Source organism: Chaetodon auriga, chromosome 13, assembly GCF_051107435.1.
Source record: "Chaetodon auriga isolate fChaAug3 chromosome 13, fChaAug3.hap1, whole genome shotgun sequence".
NCBI classification, from domain to species: domain Eukaryota; kingdom Metazoa; phylum Chordata; class Actinopteri; order Chaetodontiformes; family Chaetodontidae; genus Chaetodon; species Chaetodon auriga.
Window position 1 is genome coordinate 16,827,907 of NC_135086.1, and position 17,842 is coordinate 16,845,748.

Consider the following 17,842-nt stretch of genomic DNA (forward strand, 5'->3'; position numbering starts at 1 on the left):
TTAGCTTGGGAATAGACATTTAGGATAAAAATACCAAGAGTCTGCTACAGCTACATGAATACAGTTGTAACCTAATTATTTCACAGGTCAAGGACATGCCGCACAATCAGCACGATTGTTAAAAGCCAACTGAGACTCAAAACACAACAGCAGCAGTGAATCGCAGAGCAACAAAAGGGAATTTTAATGACCCCCCAAAAAAAAAAACACTGCTTCATTCTGTGGATCCAGAATGTGGGACACATCATGTGAGAGACTCATCAAAATTTTAAGTCATTCAACTGGGGGACTAAATCCACGACAGCTGTAGATTAAAGACAAAAATGCTTTAGCGGGTGTTCAGTGAGAAAGCAGCTCTGCGTTCTCAAACTACAAGGGGATGGATTGGTGGGGGCGTGTTGCTTCAGGTACTGGGTGAGGCAATCAAATAAGACCCAGGAAGTCCAGTTTTAGTAAAAGATCCATGAGACTGAAGGCAGCACTGCACACTATGAGACAAAATTATATAACTCCACCATCTGTGACAGAAGGCCTGGCAGTTCAGAGGCCTCTGCACACCGCCGGCTGTCAGATACGCAGCTATCATCGCGTCAGTGTTGAGTCTTGTCCTGCTCATTGTGTGATTCTGACAGCACTGTTCAGCTCCTGCATTGTACCAACAGCAGAGCCGGTGGCAAGTTTTCACAGGAGTTGAATTCCACCCATATAATCCCTCCCATGATGCATGTCTCAGCAAACACTATCGATACGCCTCGAGAAGCTCTCACTTTCTCGCTCTCTGTGTAGTGTGTGGGCACTCTCCCTGAATTGCGGAGATTTCTCAATTATCTCGCCGGAAACACGTTTCTAATTCTCTCCGCAGGCTTAAGTCACATGAGTCATCAACATCTGCTCTCAAGGATTGTCATAATGATAAAAATCCTCTGCTTTTAATTTAAGAAATGCAACTGGCCATCCGGTGCGTGCCTATCAACCCGGCAGCCCACAGGTTTTCACCCCACATGGCACAGACAGCTGAGTGTGCGTTATTTTAAATCCAACAAATTGCAAAACAAGCTGATCCACATCTGGTCGAAGCGCATCGAGAAATCAGCTGCTGGAAAGCTGCAGTCCTCATCACCAGCACCAGCACAGACCCAATGTCAGATCGCTTCATCTCGTCTCTGTAAAGTTTTTCTTTTGTTACACGCCTCAAAGCTGAAGGATGCTACCAATCTGCTGAACAGTTCACCCTGTTACACATGGAGCACAATATTATTTGTCCGTGTCGTATTTGTAGCAGTGACTACCAGACTTCTCGAACACTACAAAGACCAAACACTGGGTGAGCAGAACAGCTGGACTCATGAGTCATGGAGGACAACGTTAGAGTTAGCTCTGTGTAGATAATTGGGCGTTGGGAGTAAACAAGGGCAAAGAAAAAATAATTAGAAAATAGACGGAATAAAAAACAGACTTCTTAAGATCGAGGGGAGAAGAATTATCTCAGCTTGCAGGGGCACATGGTCTGTTTCAACAGAAACAGAGACTTAAATGACTTTGACAATGTGCTGGTAGAAATCAAGAGGACCAGCCTGCCCACCACTGAGCAGCGTGTGGAGCGAGTCTCCATCTCAAGACCCTGAACAAATGTGAATCGCAATGTTTACTCGAGCGTTGGAGCCGTTCGCAGCGTCCACGGGAACGGTGGGGGATTGTTAATGAGGCCGAACCTCTGAGGGATGCGTGTAACGTGGGCTGCGAGGCTCCAAGGGGAACTTGGAACGTGGATTGTTCTGTGAAATACAGATAAGTGCAGCGCTTGTGCTCTGGGTGAGATAACTCAGTGTTTGTCTGCATATGCCGCTTTGTGCATCAGGACAGCCAAAGGGGAAAACGTCCACTTAATTAAATCAATTAGAGCATGAAGGGCCGAAGCCTCCGCTGAAAACAACATGATGGAACAAACGCAAATAACAGCTTAACTCTTTTCACGAGTCACAGAAACTCCAATGACGTTTGAACCTTTTCTTCATTTCATTTAACAACGTAAGCCAACTAAACATGGTCATTTAATGCTAAATGAACCACATTTGTGAAGCAGGCAGGTGAGGAGGGGTACCAATACTTCTGATTAATCTACCAATTATTTTGGTGCTCCAGCACTTTATCAAACAGGTTGGGTTCACGCTGATTTAAAGCTCAGATGCACAAAGATGTTGACACGTTGCCACTTCCTGCATGTGTTTCACAATAAATGCCTCTTAATGTGATGGCAACATGCCTGCCGCAGTTAGCTAACATCACTGAGGATTTAGACAGTTTCTGCACCTTTTGTCCGGATGTTGTCTTCAAACCTTGAATCAACAGAACCCATTTTATTCCAGGTTGAACAAAGCTTTGTAAAGGAGAGCGGCTCGGGAAACAAGGCCCGGTCACATCTCATTAACGGTTTGGATGGAGCCGTGCGACGGTGGCGTGGTTTGGTGAAGAGCTGCAGAAGCATGTAATCAGGCTGAGGGGAGCCTTTTCTTGGAAGAGTGAGTAAAGCACCGGCTCTGTTCACAACAATAACACGCCTACCGGACAAAAGGTGTGTGTTATATGTGCTAGACGAAACTGTGACTGTGACACCAGAGGACGGGGTTTGCATCCAGGCTCCAATCATGTACACAACAAAAGCACTTTGGCTAAGGTTAGGAAGAGATCGTGGTTGCAGGTAAATGTTAACAAACACGCTGTGTCTCAAATCATTGTGGACTCTCTACATTAAACAGACCACAACCTTTTTTTAAGCTTCACCAAGTGCAGCCAATGCCCTCTAATATGCATTATGATAAGTTTAACAATGCTGCAGTCATTGTATTGCTACACTAGATATTTTGGTAGATTGTCAGCAGACATTTAATGATAATTTTACTGTCAACCTTTTTTTGCAACTTGTCAGAAAAAATAATCCAGTTGGCACTATGTTTCCTTCATTTGACGTTACATGTGAGCTGTATGTCAGTGTCATGGAGCGGGTCGGTATTTTGAGTTCGGGTATGTGAATTTGTGTCGGGAGAGAAAAAGTTGGATCTGTTATCCCTATTATTAAAAAAAAAAAAAAAAAAAACGACTGCAGTTTCCCAGAACATAATCTGTCATACTGAAATTTTGTGTGTGTGTGTGTGTGTGTGTGTGTGTGTGTGTGTGTGTTGGCTCCTGAGGTCCTGAACTTTTGTCCAAAGTTTACACTCTGCTGCTAGGAAGCGTTGGGTTTCACTCCTCGCTCCGTCTCTCTTCATGGCTCTAAGTACCAATTTTCTGCTGTGTAACATGAACCACATACACACTGAAGGAGAGCGTGGGGGAGCCGCTGACCCTTGATTACGATTTAACGAGCACTTCTCGGACTGTTTGTGAATTTCTGGTCACGTTTCTCTGTTGAGGGAGGAGGAGCTGAATCCAGTGAAGACCTCAGGAGGTTTTCAGTTCCCCACTTCCCAAATCTCATGTTTTTGTCTCATTCGGTTAATTAAGACACACGAGCAGCATTACAGACTGAATTTCACAGTTCTCTGCAGGAAGTCTGTTGCCCTTGTCTTCTGTTTTTAAGATAATATGCGCTGACTCCCACATTTTTATGTTTCCTTCATCATCATGTTTCCAAACTTCTTAACCTCCACCGCCATCTGAGGCCCTGACACATCATGCTCCATCCACAGATTACAAAGTGCACGGGTGTGGCTCTGTGGACTAAGTGAGTGTAAGGCTGATTTACTGTACCACCGTACTATAACCAGCTTTACTCACTCCGAGTTCCCTCCCTCCTTCATGCTCTCACCCTCAGTGTCCCAGAGCAGGATTAGGCCCGGTGCCCAGTGGTGACACAAGGACACTGGAGCCAACAGGCTGTTAGTTCAGTTGTTGGGCATGAATTAGGAACTCGGGGCGAGTGGCGGAGGAGGGAGGTGATGACAGAGATGAAGGACAAGGAGGAGAGAACAGACAGACTGAAGAAACAAAAGAGAGCGTTCAGGACGGGCATCTGAAACCTTAAACTACTGATAAGAAACAGAAAAATAAAGTCATGGCAAAGCTAAGGTGTGGATTACAGTCAAAGGAGACAGATACTCACGTCTGGATGTCAACTGTGTATTTAAAACAGACTAAGAGACGACTCAAGAGCTGCTCTGTGAGTCTGCGCTAGCTTAAAGCACAGTGATGCTTGAGCTAAGTGCTCACATCAGCACTCTGACATGCTCACAAGGAAAATGTTTACATGCTGATGCTGAGCAGGTGATGTTTGCCAGGGCCACATCTTCCTTTAGCATGTTAGCATGGTAAGATAAACACATAGTACAGCTGAGGCTGATGGAAATGGCATTAGTTCTGCAAGTATGGTTTTATCATACGTTAAAGTGATTGGCAAATGAAAAATTTGATCTGATAATGTTGCCAGAAGAAATGCCAGTTGATTCAGTGGTTGTCAAATGCACAAATGTCAACCTTACGATGGTGCAGAAAGAAAAGTCAAAGGATCCTTTGAACAAAATCTGGAGACTATCACGTCAAAGCTGAGACATTTCACAGAATAAGTGAAACCTTTGACCAGCTGGTGGTGTTACAAGAAAAGTAGGTTGTGAAGGTTGTTTGGGGTCACCAAAATCAACCAGATTCATCATTTGGACACCATGAGTATCTGTTACATATTTCATGGAAATCTAGCCAACAGAACAACCTCATGGTGGTGATTCAGGTAAAGTCAGGGGATCACCAAAGATCACTGGGATTCATCCACTGGAGGGCATGAATATCTGTACCAAAATGTAACAATCATTAACAATTACAACACACGCAATTGTGCTGCAGCAACGTGGTTTGAAGGAAATGATCAATAATAGCAGGAAGTCAAACAGAAATTCTGAAAACCCGCACAGCAGAAATGAAAAAATGATTATTTTGTTAAAAGGAGTCATACTGTTCAATGGCCACTGTGTGCCTTCTGCTGAACAGTTTCACAAATCCTCTTTCTCTTCTAGATCATGGGGTCACAGAAAGGGGGTCTATTGTCATAACTGTATGAAGTGTCAGTTTAATGGCCTCCCGTTCAACAGATTACACATAATTACAATGACAATGGGGTGACCTTTATCTTCAATAACAACATGATGCTCTTTGTGAGTCTGCCTCTGTCTCCCGACCGCCCATCTGTGCTGCACTTATTAATTCCTTCTCCTCTCCTCCAGAGATTAGGATTTCCTGAGGGAGGCAAACATTGCGCTTTCAACAAAGCCAAAATACCAATTTTGACAACGATCTCTATTCTCTGCATGGTTTCCCCTGCTGCCCTGTGGATTCCTGAGAGACTCCCGGAGACAATCAAAGTAATGTAGAGTAACTCACATAACTTCAAACAAACATTCACAGGAGAGGCCGCTTGTCATAGATGTACTAAAGGTTATTTTGTTGGTGATGTCCAGACAGAAAGAAAAATGTACATCTGAGGGCACAAACATGATAAGATGAAATAAGGACTGAGCCTAAAACACCATACAGAAATTAAGTGTTTTACAGTGACACATAAATCTATTTCGAGTTGACTTTCCTCCTTTAGTATGGTTCATAAAACGTAAGAGGATGACGCAAACCCAACCTTAAGAGCCTTTTCTCACATCCTGATGAAAAGGCGGATATTTCACCAGGTCTTGAAATGACTATTTTCAATTATTTAACTACCAATTACATAATTAAAGTATGAATTTTTTACTGTCAAATTATCCCTCTAATTATTATCACATGAGCCAGACTCACAGTACCGTCTGTATGCAGTAATAAGAGCTGTCATGTTCACATTACACAAGATCGCACTGAAGAAAGACAAATGAAACTATTTCTTGATAATAACATTGTCTTTTTCCACCGACTCCTACTCAAAACAAAAGACGAACAAAACACTGTGTAGGCACTGTGTCACATTTCATCACTTAGACTGTGTGAAGACGAGCAGAGTAATTAGTCTCAGCTCATAACTGTGCAATCAAACACGGAGGAGAAAGGGGATTGGGCTTATTATCTCATCTGCAAAGATGAGGCTCAAATGACAAATCTGTGTGCAAGTGTTTGACTCAGGAAGTCAACCAGCGAGAGAGAAAGCAGTCAGTTTGCGACGCGAGCGACGTCAGTCAAAGCTGAAACCGAGCCGAGCGAAACCAGAAATGGAAACAGGGCAGTATTTACACACTTACCAACTGGGAAACAACAGGACTGTGTATGAAATGCTGACTGTAAATAATGAAAGTCAAGCATTAACACCTGTGTTTGTTCTTTTTATCAGCCTGGATGTGTTGTTAATCATTACATGCAGGCTGTTACAATTCCTTACACACATTTAGTGTAGAGAAATGAAATAATATCACTGTATTTATCACTAACCTGCAGCGTTGTCTGCCAATTCTCCATTATGTTGTGAAATAAATACCCGAGCTGGCACCTTAAACTCTGGTATTCTGAAACTTGGCTGAGATCATGGCTGGTATTTCACACTGACTTCCTGGAGGTTAACCCTTTTAATCTGCGTGAGGCTGAGGGAGGAAATCACAACGATTCCACAGTGGAGCCGAAACATCTCATTCAGCAAAGGGAGCCAGGGTCGGCCCACGAGCTTTCAATGCATCCTCTGAAGGTTTGACTAATTACACACTAACCTGACAGGCTGCAAATACAGAGTCTTTTCTCTATTACTTCATCAATTATTTTCTCAATATTCCTTTGGTCTGTAAAACGTTAAAGGTGATGTTTAAAAATGTCCTCGTCTGTCCAACCAAAACCACAAAATGATCACTTTACAGAGCTGTTAAAGAGTGAAAAAACAGCTCATGCTCAGACTGGAAAAGCTTGGAGCAGAGAACATTTATTTTTTCACATGGAAAACCAATTCCTCAATTATCAAAATACTTACTCTTTTTCTGTCAATCTACTGATCGTTTCAGCTCACTTAACGGCCTTACTTGTACATGTAGATAACAATTAAAGGCTGATTCCTCACACATACTTCTAACCCTCTGACAGGGTCTCCATCAAGCTGTTCCTCCAGGAGGAGATGCAGCCCAGTCACCAGAGAGAAGCTCTTTTTGAACGTTTCGACAAGTGTTGCCCGAATAAATAAACCATCTTGTCATAAACAAGTCAATGATTCATGCTTTCACATGTGTCTGACTTCCACAATTCTTAATATTTACAAGCAGTAACGAGCAAACGGACGACAGCTCAGCTTACACGAGGCCTGAACATGCCGAGTCTACATGCATAAATACAGCAGAAGAGGCTGCAGCTAGACATTATGTTCATTATTGATAAATTGATCAGTGTATAAAATGTCAAACAGCTGCCACAACCTGTCCCCAAATCCAGTGCTGACATATTCATACTGCTTGTTTTGTCTGACTAACACTCAAACACTCACAGGTAATCAGCTTACGAAGGAAATCAGCGAATACTCACCTTTGACAAACAGGAAACAGATCATTGTTTTTGCATATCTGTATGAGAATGAGGATGAATCAACCATCACAATGGTTGCTGATTAAAATCCTGCCGACTAATCAGGGTTTAGCTGAATGGAGCTCAACGCCAAACCTACTTTAACAGGCAGCGGTGGCAGTAGTAGACAGATGCTCTAAAAGGCACAGAAAATAGACATACTCAAACACAAGAAGCTCAAAACTGCACTTAGGTACAGTAACTGAGTAGATGTACTCAGTTACTTGCCACCACTGACATCAGGGGCTGTCTATTAAGACCTTCAAGCCCCTCACTCTGCCTCCACAAACGCTGCACACGAGAGGCGTTCAAAGCATTTCTGATTCTTAACTTCTGAAGTCAGAGAGGAAGTTTCTGTCACACCGGCCCAGCAGTCTGCTGTTGCACCTGCCCCCCTCATACCTGACATTGCACAGCGAACCTTGTCCCACAGCCTGCGTTACCATGGTGCCCGGAGGGCGTGTCTGCAGCATAGGTGTGCCATCAGTCTACCTGCTGCCTGCACCTGAAAGCAACCTGAATCACTCCGCTGCCAGCGTGAGCAAAACACACCTTTCTCAATGTCTCTTGAAGAAAAAAATGCTGATAATTCAAGCAGAGGTGCTCCAGACAGAAAGACAATGCAGGCCATCATGAGCGCGGATCGATGGAGGGGTCCGGGGTGTAGTTACCACCAAGAGCCGCTAGACGCACTGACAGGCTCGGCATGTGGCACCGCCGCCAATCTATGGTGTTTTGGCATATGCGGTTCATTGTGTAAGATACTGCGATTTCAACAGAAGCTCGAGGTGCATTCAGGTGATGGACAGATGACTAAATATTTTTTGAAAATAAGTGAATGAAGAAGACAAAACGCAGAGAATAAGTCAGACCAAACAGATGTCTTGGAGAACAGAGATGTCTACAGAGCTGCCTGTGGGTCGCAGTAGGAGCCTTCTCTTACAGGCCTTTAAGAAGTGGCCCCGTGTAAAAAAACTGCCTAACGGGTGAGAGGGTGAATTTAAACTACGTGTTTTAGTTGTGAGGATGACAAAGTGAGCCGTTCACGGGGAGCTGTTTCACGACGAGAGGAGCAAACGCACGGAGGGTCGAGCACAATGTCTACTTGAACCCCATCTGAGTGGACAAAGACCCGGCGTCAAATCTACAAAGTGAGCGGAGAAAACTACAATATTTTGTCCCAACTTTTACGAGTGTTTGCCACAGAAAGTCTCGAGAGGAAATATTACAGGAAAAGAGACGTTTTCGGGGTGCTCGAGTGGCCAAAGTAGCTCGTCCAACTTACACAGTTCATCTGCGGTCTTACCTTAGTGTTCACTCCAGTGAGAATGGGCAAACGGCGACACACTCAACACGCCGGAATAAGACCCCCGTACCAAACAAGAAGTAACTCAGCCCGAGTAATAAGCGACAAAAATAAGCTTTAAATCCACATATCCTCGGGTTTCACAATTTTTCTTTCTTTTTAAACATGGACTGACCATGTACTGCTCGACCTCTCCTCGCTTGTTTTTCTGTCGCAGGCTAACTGCCTCCACATCGATCACTCGTATCAAGCTAGCCCGCATGAACAATCGACTTCCGTTGTTAAGTTTCAAAATAAAATGGCATCTGGGCGGCACACAATAGCTATTAGTTTTTTATACAAAAGTATGTCAGTGGTGTCATTGACTGCTTAAGTTCCCATATTTTTAGACCAGCTCGTCACCACAGTCATAAAAACACACTGTATCACATGGTTAAAAATACTTAATGTCTGTGTTACAAGTAAAGGACTTGTGTGATGACACAGGCCAATATGTATTATCATCAGAATGTACTTACATTACGAGTATGCGTTATGAAGGAAGAATAATATTGATAAAAAAAAAATCAAACTTCATTGATAACACAATGTTACAAAGTGCTTTACAAAGGTAAAACTAAATTAATGCAAATCTGCACCACAATCAAATAGGCCAGCGATTGAAAGTGCTGTATACAGAATAGAATATACCAATGCCCAAAATACAATCAAGGAAGATAAAGCAGTCAAATAAACACATACAAAATATATTGGAACTAGAAACATAAGGCTTTTGAAAAAGATACGTTTTAAATGGTGAAATAAAAGATGCTACTGATTCTGCAAGAATGGCCGCTTTCAGTGTTATATCACTATATATTATATTTTTATTGTCACAGATGCATTCAAGTATAAACAGCATTTCAGTGTTGCATGTGATCGAGGTGGAGCTAATTTAATGATTTTAAATACTACTGTTAAAGTAAAATACAGCTTTATGAATATTTAAATTGGTTCTTAAGTCATAACACAAAAAAAGAAAAACAAGCATACATAATAAGCCTTATAAGCAATTTAACTATGTAATAAGACATATATATCATAGCAAAACGCCCACAAAAATGTATTTAATGTATGTAAAGATAATTGGATCTTGCACTGAAGTTGTAAAGACTTATACTCTATTATTTTTTTTATTTTTGCCTTCGTTATTAGTATTATTATTGTTTATTTATTTTTCAAACCTTCTTTCTATTTTCCCTGGACTGTTCCATTTACTCCATCCTGACATTCACGTCAGTTGTTGAAGAGAAAACTTTTATCCTTGGAGGATCGTCACTTGATTTCCGGTGTTATCCTGTTGTCTTCGGTCAACTTGATCGCCGGTCCCAGCGTTGGTGACGTCACCGACGCCGGGACCAGTCCAGGACAGCTCTAGAGGAAAAGGGACACACTCTGGGGGCTCCATCGGCCCTCGCAGATGACAATGGGAGGTTTACTTCTTTCTGCCTTCATCTTTGCCTCATTTTGATGATAGTGTTGATTTCTGAGGAGTCTTGAGGACTCACAGAGGACACACCGTCTTGTTTTGAGTCCACAGATTCTTCACATTCAAGAATTCAACAGTGCCTGAAACAGTGACAAATAAAGTTCATTTATCTACAGACACTTTCTTTTGTCTACACTGAGAATACCTCAGCTGTTTACACCAAAGGGCAGAAATGTAGACACGTACAAGACCAAAAAAGGCACAAAAAAGATGTGCTATGTTACACATAAATATGCATATTGAATTAATTTTCAATGTGAATTGTTTTCATTCTGGCACTAAATGGACCTCAGCGTGGGTGTTTTTTCAGCTGCTCTTTCCTGGATCAACACATATGTGATATTTACAAGATTTCGGAACATCTGACATACTGTGTGACCAAATAGCAATATTAGCCCACACAAAACAGTCTGCCTTCAACTGGATACTCCAGCCTACATTATGTAATCACAAGACTACACTAGAATAAGATGAGATCAACTTTACTGTTCCCACACAGGGAGATTAAAGAAGAGGACGTAAAAAAAAAACAAGTGCATAAAAGGGAAGTGAAACTAGAATACTATATGAGCTTAAACTATAAACTACAACAGGGAGCATGGAGAAAAAATAGAGGTTTTATTAACCATGCACTATATATAGGCCAAGTATTAGTCTATCTATGAAAGAAAATTGTCTTATAAAGTAAATAAATCAATATAAAAACAACTTGAAATCTTCAGTTTAAATAATACTCTTGAGCAGCTCTTATGTTAATCATCAGAGAGATATTAAATTTAGCATCAGCCCTGTGGTTCCCTCCTTCTTCTGCTGAAGCACTAGAATATAATGATATGATTGCTCAGCTCCACATATGGCCTGAAAAGATGAGTGTCGGATGAGTAAACGTGCTGGTGACAGTGAGTCACAGGTTACATGCAAGATGATTCTATCTTACAACTTGGTAAAAATGACTCAGTGCTATATCGGTATCAAAAGACTGCTGACAGAAATAAACTGAATCAGAAAGTAACGATGACTCAGGAAGGAAGTTCCATCAAATTTATAATCCAAATATGACTCTTTTTTTATTTGTCCCAGATGATTTAATCCTTTTTTTTTTCATCATGCTAAATTAAAATAATATTTTAAATCTCATGTTATTGTTCAAAGCTGTCAGAAACTCAAATGCTATGAGTGACAAAGGAGTTTACACTCGTGAGTTTTTGACTGTTTCGGCATGTCTGTATATTCATTTTTCTTACTATTATTAATTTTTTTTCCCTTTCATCAGTGTCTCTTACATTAGCTTTTATTATGCTGTTTCATCCGTCAAACTGAATACATGAAGTCCAGAAACAAGCCTTTAAATATGACGTGAATTGAATTCAGGAGTCCACAAAAACAGTAGAAAATGTTATTACTGATTTTTTTATATGTTGTTATTATTGATATTCATGACATAGAAGTTCACACGATAACAGTCAGGTTAAGAAAACTGCATCATCATCTTCTTGTCACCTGATCCACAGCTACAGTATATGCCTTCTCACCTGTAAAATTGGTCTTAACCACTCATCACACACAGCTCTCACAGCCACAACCTCCATTTCACTAATGTACCTGATGTGCAATGTTCATCCACTCAGCAGTTCAGTTAGGACAGGTGCACTGATGCACATTTACTCTCTTGTTCCTTGTTGCACAGCGCCTCCACATGTCTAATCTTAGTCCTACACTGGAGAGGGGAGGAGTGAAATGTGCGCCTGAAAGGGTTTTAGTGATGCTCCTCTGAGGTTTTGGGGTGTGAAACTGAAAATAAAAGGTAGAGACAAAACATTACTCCATACAAAATCATTGCAATTAAAAAACACACAGTTTCCTGCGCAGATGTTTGGCTCTTGAAGTGTTGAGTTTCCTATCACAAGGGGGCAGAGCGTCCCTGGCAGAGCGGCCGAACACCTTCTCCATCATTGTTTGTGCATTTGAGCCAAACAAACCAGCCTTTCCTGAGCCCTTAGTGTGGTGTCTTAAAATAACAAACCCACTGCACCTGACTCCTCCAGCTCATTCTGCACACACAGTGACTTCTGTGGCTTCGCAATTCAATTTGATTAGAGAGCAATTAGGAATAAGCACAAGCACACGCTCGTCTGTTGAGGATCCACATTTTAAAATGAGCTTATTTCAACACAGCTGATGAGGGGTGAATGAAAAGAGCTGAGATGCCTGTTTGCACCACCAGACCTGCAGTTCGTATTACAAGATTTTACACGTCAATGTCTTCTAACATAACATTATTAAACATGTGGTGGTCTGTGACTGAGTGGTAACTCTATCTATCAACACTACTGCTGTACGCTCAAAGCACAAAATGACTGGAATGGCTAGTCTTTCATACTCCTCCTCTCTTAAGGCCAAGGAGAGCTTGACTTATTAATCGAGCCTTGTCAACACTTCATCTGCCACTGCTATAATCAGGATGTCTTCCATTTTAGATTCACGCCCCTCATATTCTCACCAGCCACACCAAATCATCCCACTGAGTGACGGCTGGGAGCTCTGCAGCTGAGCACGGCTACAGTTACGACGCTGATGGAACAGGATGTTTATTTTGGCAGAAAGACCACCTGATGGGAAGTGGTGATGTACATGATGAGCCAGCGGCTCCTGTGCTGCTCTGTGTTCTCAGTGAAATGAGGATCACATTAAATGTAGAAGATGTGTGTGTATGTGTTTGTGTCCATACCTGTCTTGGAGCTCTGTTATCATGCATACCATCTGCAAACCATCCTAGAGCGTGAAAAATTCATTTCAAGGGGTACAAAACTGAAATTTGCCCCCCCCCCCCCCCCCCCAAAAAAAAGTAATTAATTGATTAAATCTTCTAATTTATTTGTACTTGTTAAAATGCACACTTAACTTTTTTTAAGCACACCTTGCTAAAAGTTGCTGAGAAGACTGATACAGTTAAAGCCAACAACTGGTTAGCTTAGCATAAAGCCTGGAAGCAGAGGGAAAGAGCTCTGTCTGAAGATTTCTAAACCTGCCTAATGAAGATGTTTCACTGTATCTTGTTTGTTTGATTTATTATATATTATTAAATTAATAAAAATATTAAGTGTAAACGCATGTCACATGGTGTCCGGGCTATGCGCTGAACTATTTCTTGGCCAGCCGCGGCCGCTTTCATGGCAGATTTAGTCAACTTTGCACAGTGTGAGGGTGACAGACGACTACGCATCCAGAGATTACGCACTGTAACTGTTCTCCTCTGAGAGACTCTATTGGCTTCCACCTCTTTGCCATGCAGAGACGCATGCTGACATACACAAATGTTGGATGCAGATCGAAAGATTATTGTTTAACTGGGTGGAGACTCAGTGCTAGTTGAGCTGTTCGATCAGTACATTCACAAACAAGCACCAAATCCTCCAGCTAAGCTTAGTGTACGGACTCATCACTGCCGTTGAGTGAATCTGAAGCATTTGTTAGCTCAGCTGTGATGTAGATTCTGTTACTTCCTGGTTAAAAGTTTACAGAAAGATCAGAGAAACAGCCATGACATGATTCGTCTGCTGCAGATAAGAGGTCGTTGAGTCATCACTCATTTGTATCTGTGTCATTTTGTGCTGAACTATAAGAGACAGAGTGAGAGAGTGAAACAGATGGAATATTCTACTGAGCTCAGAACAGTCAAAAATAGCACTGTACATCACTGTCATGAGACAAACAGTATATTAGTTTATTTCTGTGTTCTTCTGCCCACTTTTCATGCCTATTAGCTCTAACATTCCCCAACACCCCCCCCCCCCCCCCCCCATGATTACTTAAGTTCCAGCTGTTTCAGCACTGCCTCTGGTTCTGATGAATAGCCACTCACTCTGTACCTGCACTAATTTATTTCTCACATTATCTGTTGTATTATAGTTGTTGCTTCCAGCCTTTATTCTGCCCAGTCTCTTTTAAATAAACTGCCTTTTACCTGCTCTGCCTCTGCATCCTGCTTTTGAGTCCTCACACAACTTAGGAGGTTTGTTACAATCAGTCATTTTTTGCACATTTTGCTTGTCATAAGAGGAAAAACACAGGTGTCACTCAGACATTCAGGTGTCCCAGTGAGCCATGACAGTGTGTCAATGAGGCAGTGAGCCTGCATTGAGCGCCAAGTTTAAACCAGAGTCAAATTTCTTGCATGTGCACGAATACTTGGCTAATAAAGCTGATTGTGATTGTGATTCTGAAAAGAAGAAGTGTAATTAACAGTCCTAACGATGGCTCTGTTCCATTTAAGTGTGCCAATAAGCCATGACAATGAGCTAGCGCAATGGAATTAGTGAAGCTAAATGGAGCGCAGCTCAGTTGATATTATTAAATACACCTGTTTTTTCTGCTGTATCATGTCTTCCTGCTGTATCATGTCAAAATGTCAGCCATGAAAAGGGTCTTTACCAGAACCTTGAACTGGAGGCAGCTACATGAAATTCAGGCATATTCGTCATTAATGTCAAAATGTCATTAATAAGTGCTTTATAATGACTAATAAAGAGCCAATATACTACAACTCTACATCCTACAAAGCAACCAGTTAATGCTGAATGTGTGGACCTTAATATCAAGTGTTACCAAAGAAAATGTCTGAAAGGCTCACTCACTTGTAATTTCAGCCTAAAGTGTTGTAATGTTAAACCTTTTCTTTGACACAGCAAAAGTATAACATCTCCATGACCAAACCAGGCCTTTGCTGTCAGACCGGCCAAATAACTAAAAGCCTACCAGCATTACAAATTGGGGAACGTTGGCCCCCCAGCTGCCAGCACACCACCACCAGCCTCGATCCTTCCACCAGCCCCCAGATCTGTTGGATCTGTATTCTGGGACATGGAGCTTGGTACTAGCTGCCAGAGTGCTATCATGACAGCTGCCATTGCTTTGACAGACTTAGTGAGATAAACACAGGGAGAGACAGAGGGGGCCAGTTGTTGTCATCCAGATAAGTGAAGTCAGATGAGACTGCAGCACTCTCTTAGTCAATGAGAACAGGAGGGAAACAAGCTAGTTATTAAGACTGGGACCGCTCACTTAAACTGACTTAGAAGAGCTGGATTTTATAATGAGGCATCATCAGAAGGGGAGAAAGGGGTCATTAAACTTTAGTAAAGGAACAAATTTTCAAAATGTCCATGTACACCCACCCAGTTCATTAAAAAGGTAAAAGGCTATGAAAGTGCTGTAAAAATAAAGTGCTTTAATATGCTTTCAAATGTCAGAGGAATATCCAGATCATCCACGAAGAGATTCAGTTATTCTGAATGTGGTGGTGTCAGGCTGGCTGTTTGTGTGACTGTATATGCAAAAGGCCAATGGAACAAAGGGAAAAGACAAACTTCAGATGCTAAATAAAGTGTCTGGTGACTGCTGGGGTCGAAACATCCTACCAATCTCTCTAGGGATTTAGCGATCCGGGAACACAACACCAGGCTAAATGACTGAAGATTTGCTGTGTCATATATAGACCCACATCACTGCTGCGGCACCAAGTGAAGAGAGCATGGAAACGTGCACAGGAGGTATTTAATCACTGTCATAAATTCAACATCAGGGGACAAAGCAACTGCACTGACCAAAGAAATGTGGACAGGAGACAGAAGTGGAAAAAGAAGTAATGCTGCAGTTTCACAAACGTCCTTTGAGAACCATTAAAAACCTTTTTTGGCCATTTCAAGAGTTCAATTACTTTAAAATTTCATTTGTTCTTTCTTGGTTTTGTGTGACTGGTGGGATGTGTCCCTGCCTGTCTGTCCTAATGCATGCTGGGATAGGAATCATTAAGGACCCTAATCAGGTTTGAGTTTCCAATCATCCATGCAGACCGTTGCATCTGCCCCACGGGACCCTGGAATATACAGTCTATCTATATGGGACAACATGTGTTATAAATAGCTCTGAATCTTTGATTTTGATTTTGCTTCTGTGGTCATACAGTGAGGCTCCACAATGAGAAATTATAATAACTAATTCTACATTCTCTTCTCCCATCTGCCACATGACCCCCCAGGAAATTATTAAAACATGATTTCAGTTGACTTGTTTGAGCAGTTGCAGTAGTCACATGCTGTCATCATTTGGGCTTCATTATGTGATTTTTGTGTAAAATGCCATGCACAAATGATACTGCAAAAATCCCTGAGTAAAGTCTTTGAATAAAACTGAAATTAATTCTAATTGGACAATAAGCATAAAGTCCTCTGTTTAGCATGTAATTTTGCTGCCCTGCCCATCAGTCTCAGGACATTCACAAGCAACACAGGCCAGTATTTTTTCTTGTCTCATTTAATTATAATGCTGTGTTTGTAACAAAACTGTTCTATTGATGGAAGAATTGGATCATGCAAGAGAAATTAAGCCATTAATCTTCCAATAGTTCAGTCCAGGACTTTAACAATAACAGAAAATATCATTATTCCAAAATATATATAGTAATATGGCAAGGAAATAAATGACCGAAGTCTTCTAATGTAGATTCCCACCTCAGATGACATAATAGGCTTGTTAGCTTAGCTGACTGGACACAAGGGGAAACACTTGTCCAACGTTTTGTTTTGTTTTGTTTTGTTTTGTTTTGTTTTGTTTTGTTTGTTTAATCTGTACAAAAACCAAAGTGTAAAAATGACACACTATGGTTTTTACAGGGGCTTAAGAGTGGAACTATTTCTTGGCTGAGGGCAGCGAAAAAAGTCTCGTGAAAAAAATATTTCAAGATATATTAATTAGTGAGCTTAGGGGCTGGCAGGTGGTTTTTGTTATCTTTTGACAGAGTCAAGCTGTTTGACCCTGTTTCCAGTCTTGGTGCTAAGCTAAGCTAACTAGCTGCCAGCTGTAGCTTTATATTGAATGGACATACTGTAAGTGTGGTGGCTGTCTTAGCGAACTCTCAGCAAGAAAGCGATTAAGGGTATTTCCCAAAATGTCAAACTATTCTAGTATCTAGTAAGGTAATCTAGTCTTGTGAGTCTTTGACATCAAATCAGGCCACTGGTAGACTTCAACAAATTCCTGCTGTACTGTTGCTGAGCTGCAGGTATTCCATATCCACACACTGGGAGCCCAGAATGACTCTGTCCCCCTTCATCAGTCCTAATTGCCCATTTGAGACTTTCTTTATGACGCCGCATGTTCTTTCAAGTCAGTTGCTCAGATCCATTTCAACCAGTGGAGTGAAGTTCTTCCATAGGATCATGTTAGATCTTGGATGACCCAGAGAAATTCCAGTCCAATTGGTTGCTGTGGCATTAATGATTAACGGTCCACTAGTGATAATGGGGTCTGCCAAGCTCGACCTTTCCACATGGCTGTATTTGCAGCAGAAGTAAGCACCAGGTTTTAGCATCATGATAGCCTTGCAGTGCCCAGACAGCTGCACCTTTATCCCCTGGCCTTAGCAGCTGAGGTGGAGGCCTCAATCAACTGGGGGAGGGACAACTGTGTGCCTGCTGAACACAGGCAAGAAGTAAAGGCTGGTGGCT

The 17,842-nt window shown here is 41.7% G+C and overlaps 1 protein-coding gene across 1 annotated transcript in view; it reads right to left on the reverse strand.

Annotated features, from left to right (window-relative positions):
• The window catches only part of nck2a (NCK adaptor protein 2a), a 31,702-nt gene extending 22,650 nt beyond the window's left edge, over positions 1-9,052 (reverse strand). Inside the window, exon 1 of the mRNA XM_076747391.1 lies at positions 8,810-9,052. The gene's annotated coding sequence lies outside the window, so the exon portion shown is untranslated. The remainder of the gene's footprint in view (positions 1-8,809) is intronic.
• Between the last annotated feature and the right edge of the window lie 8,790 nt (positions 9,053-17,842).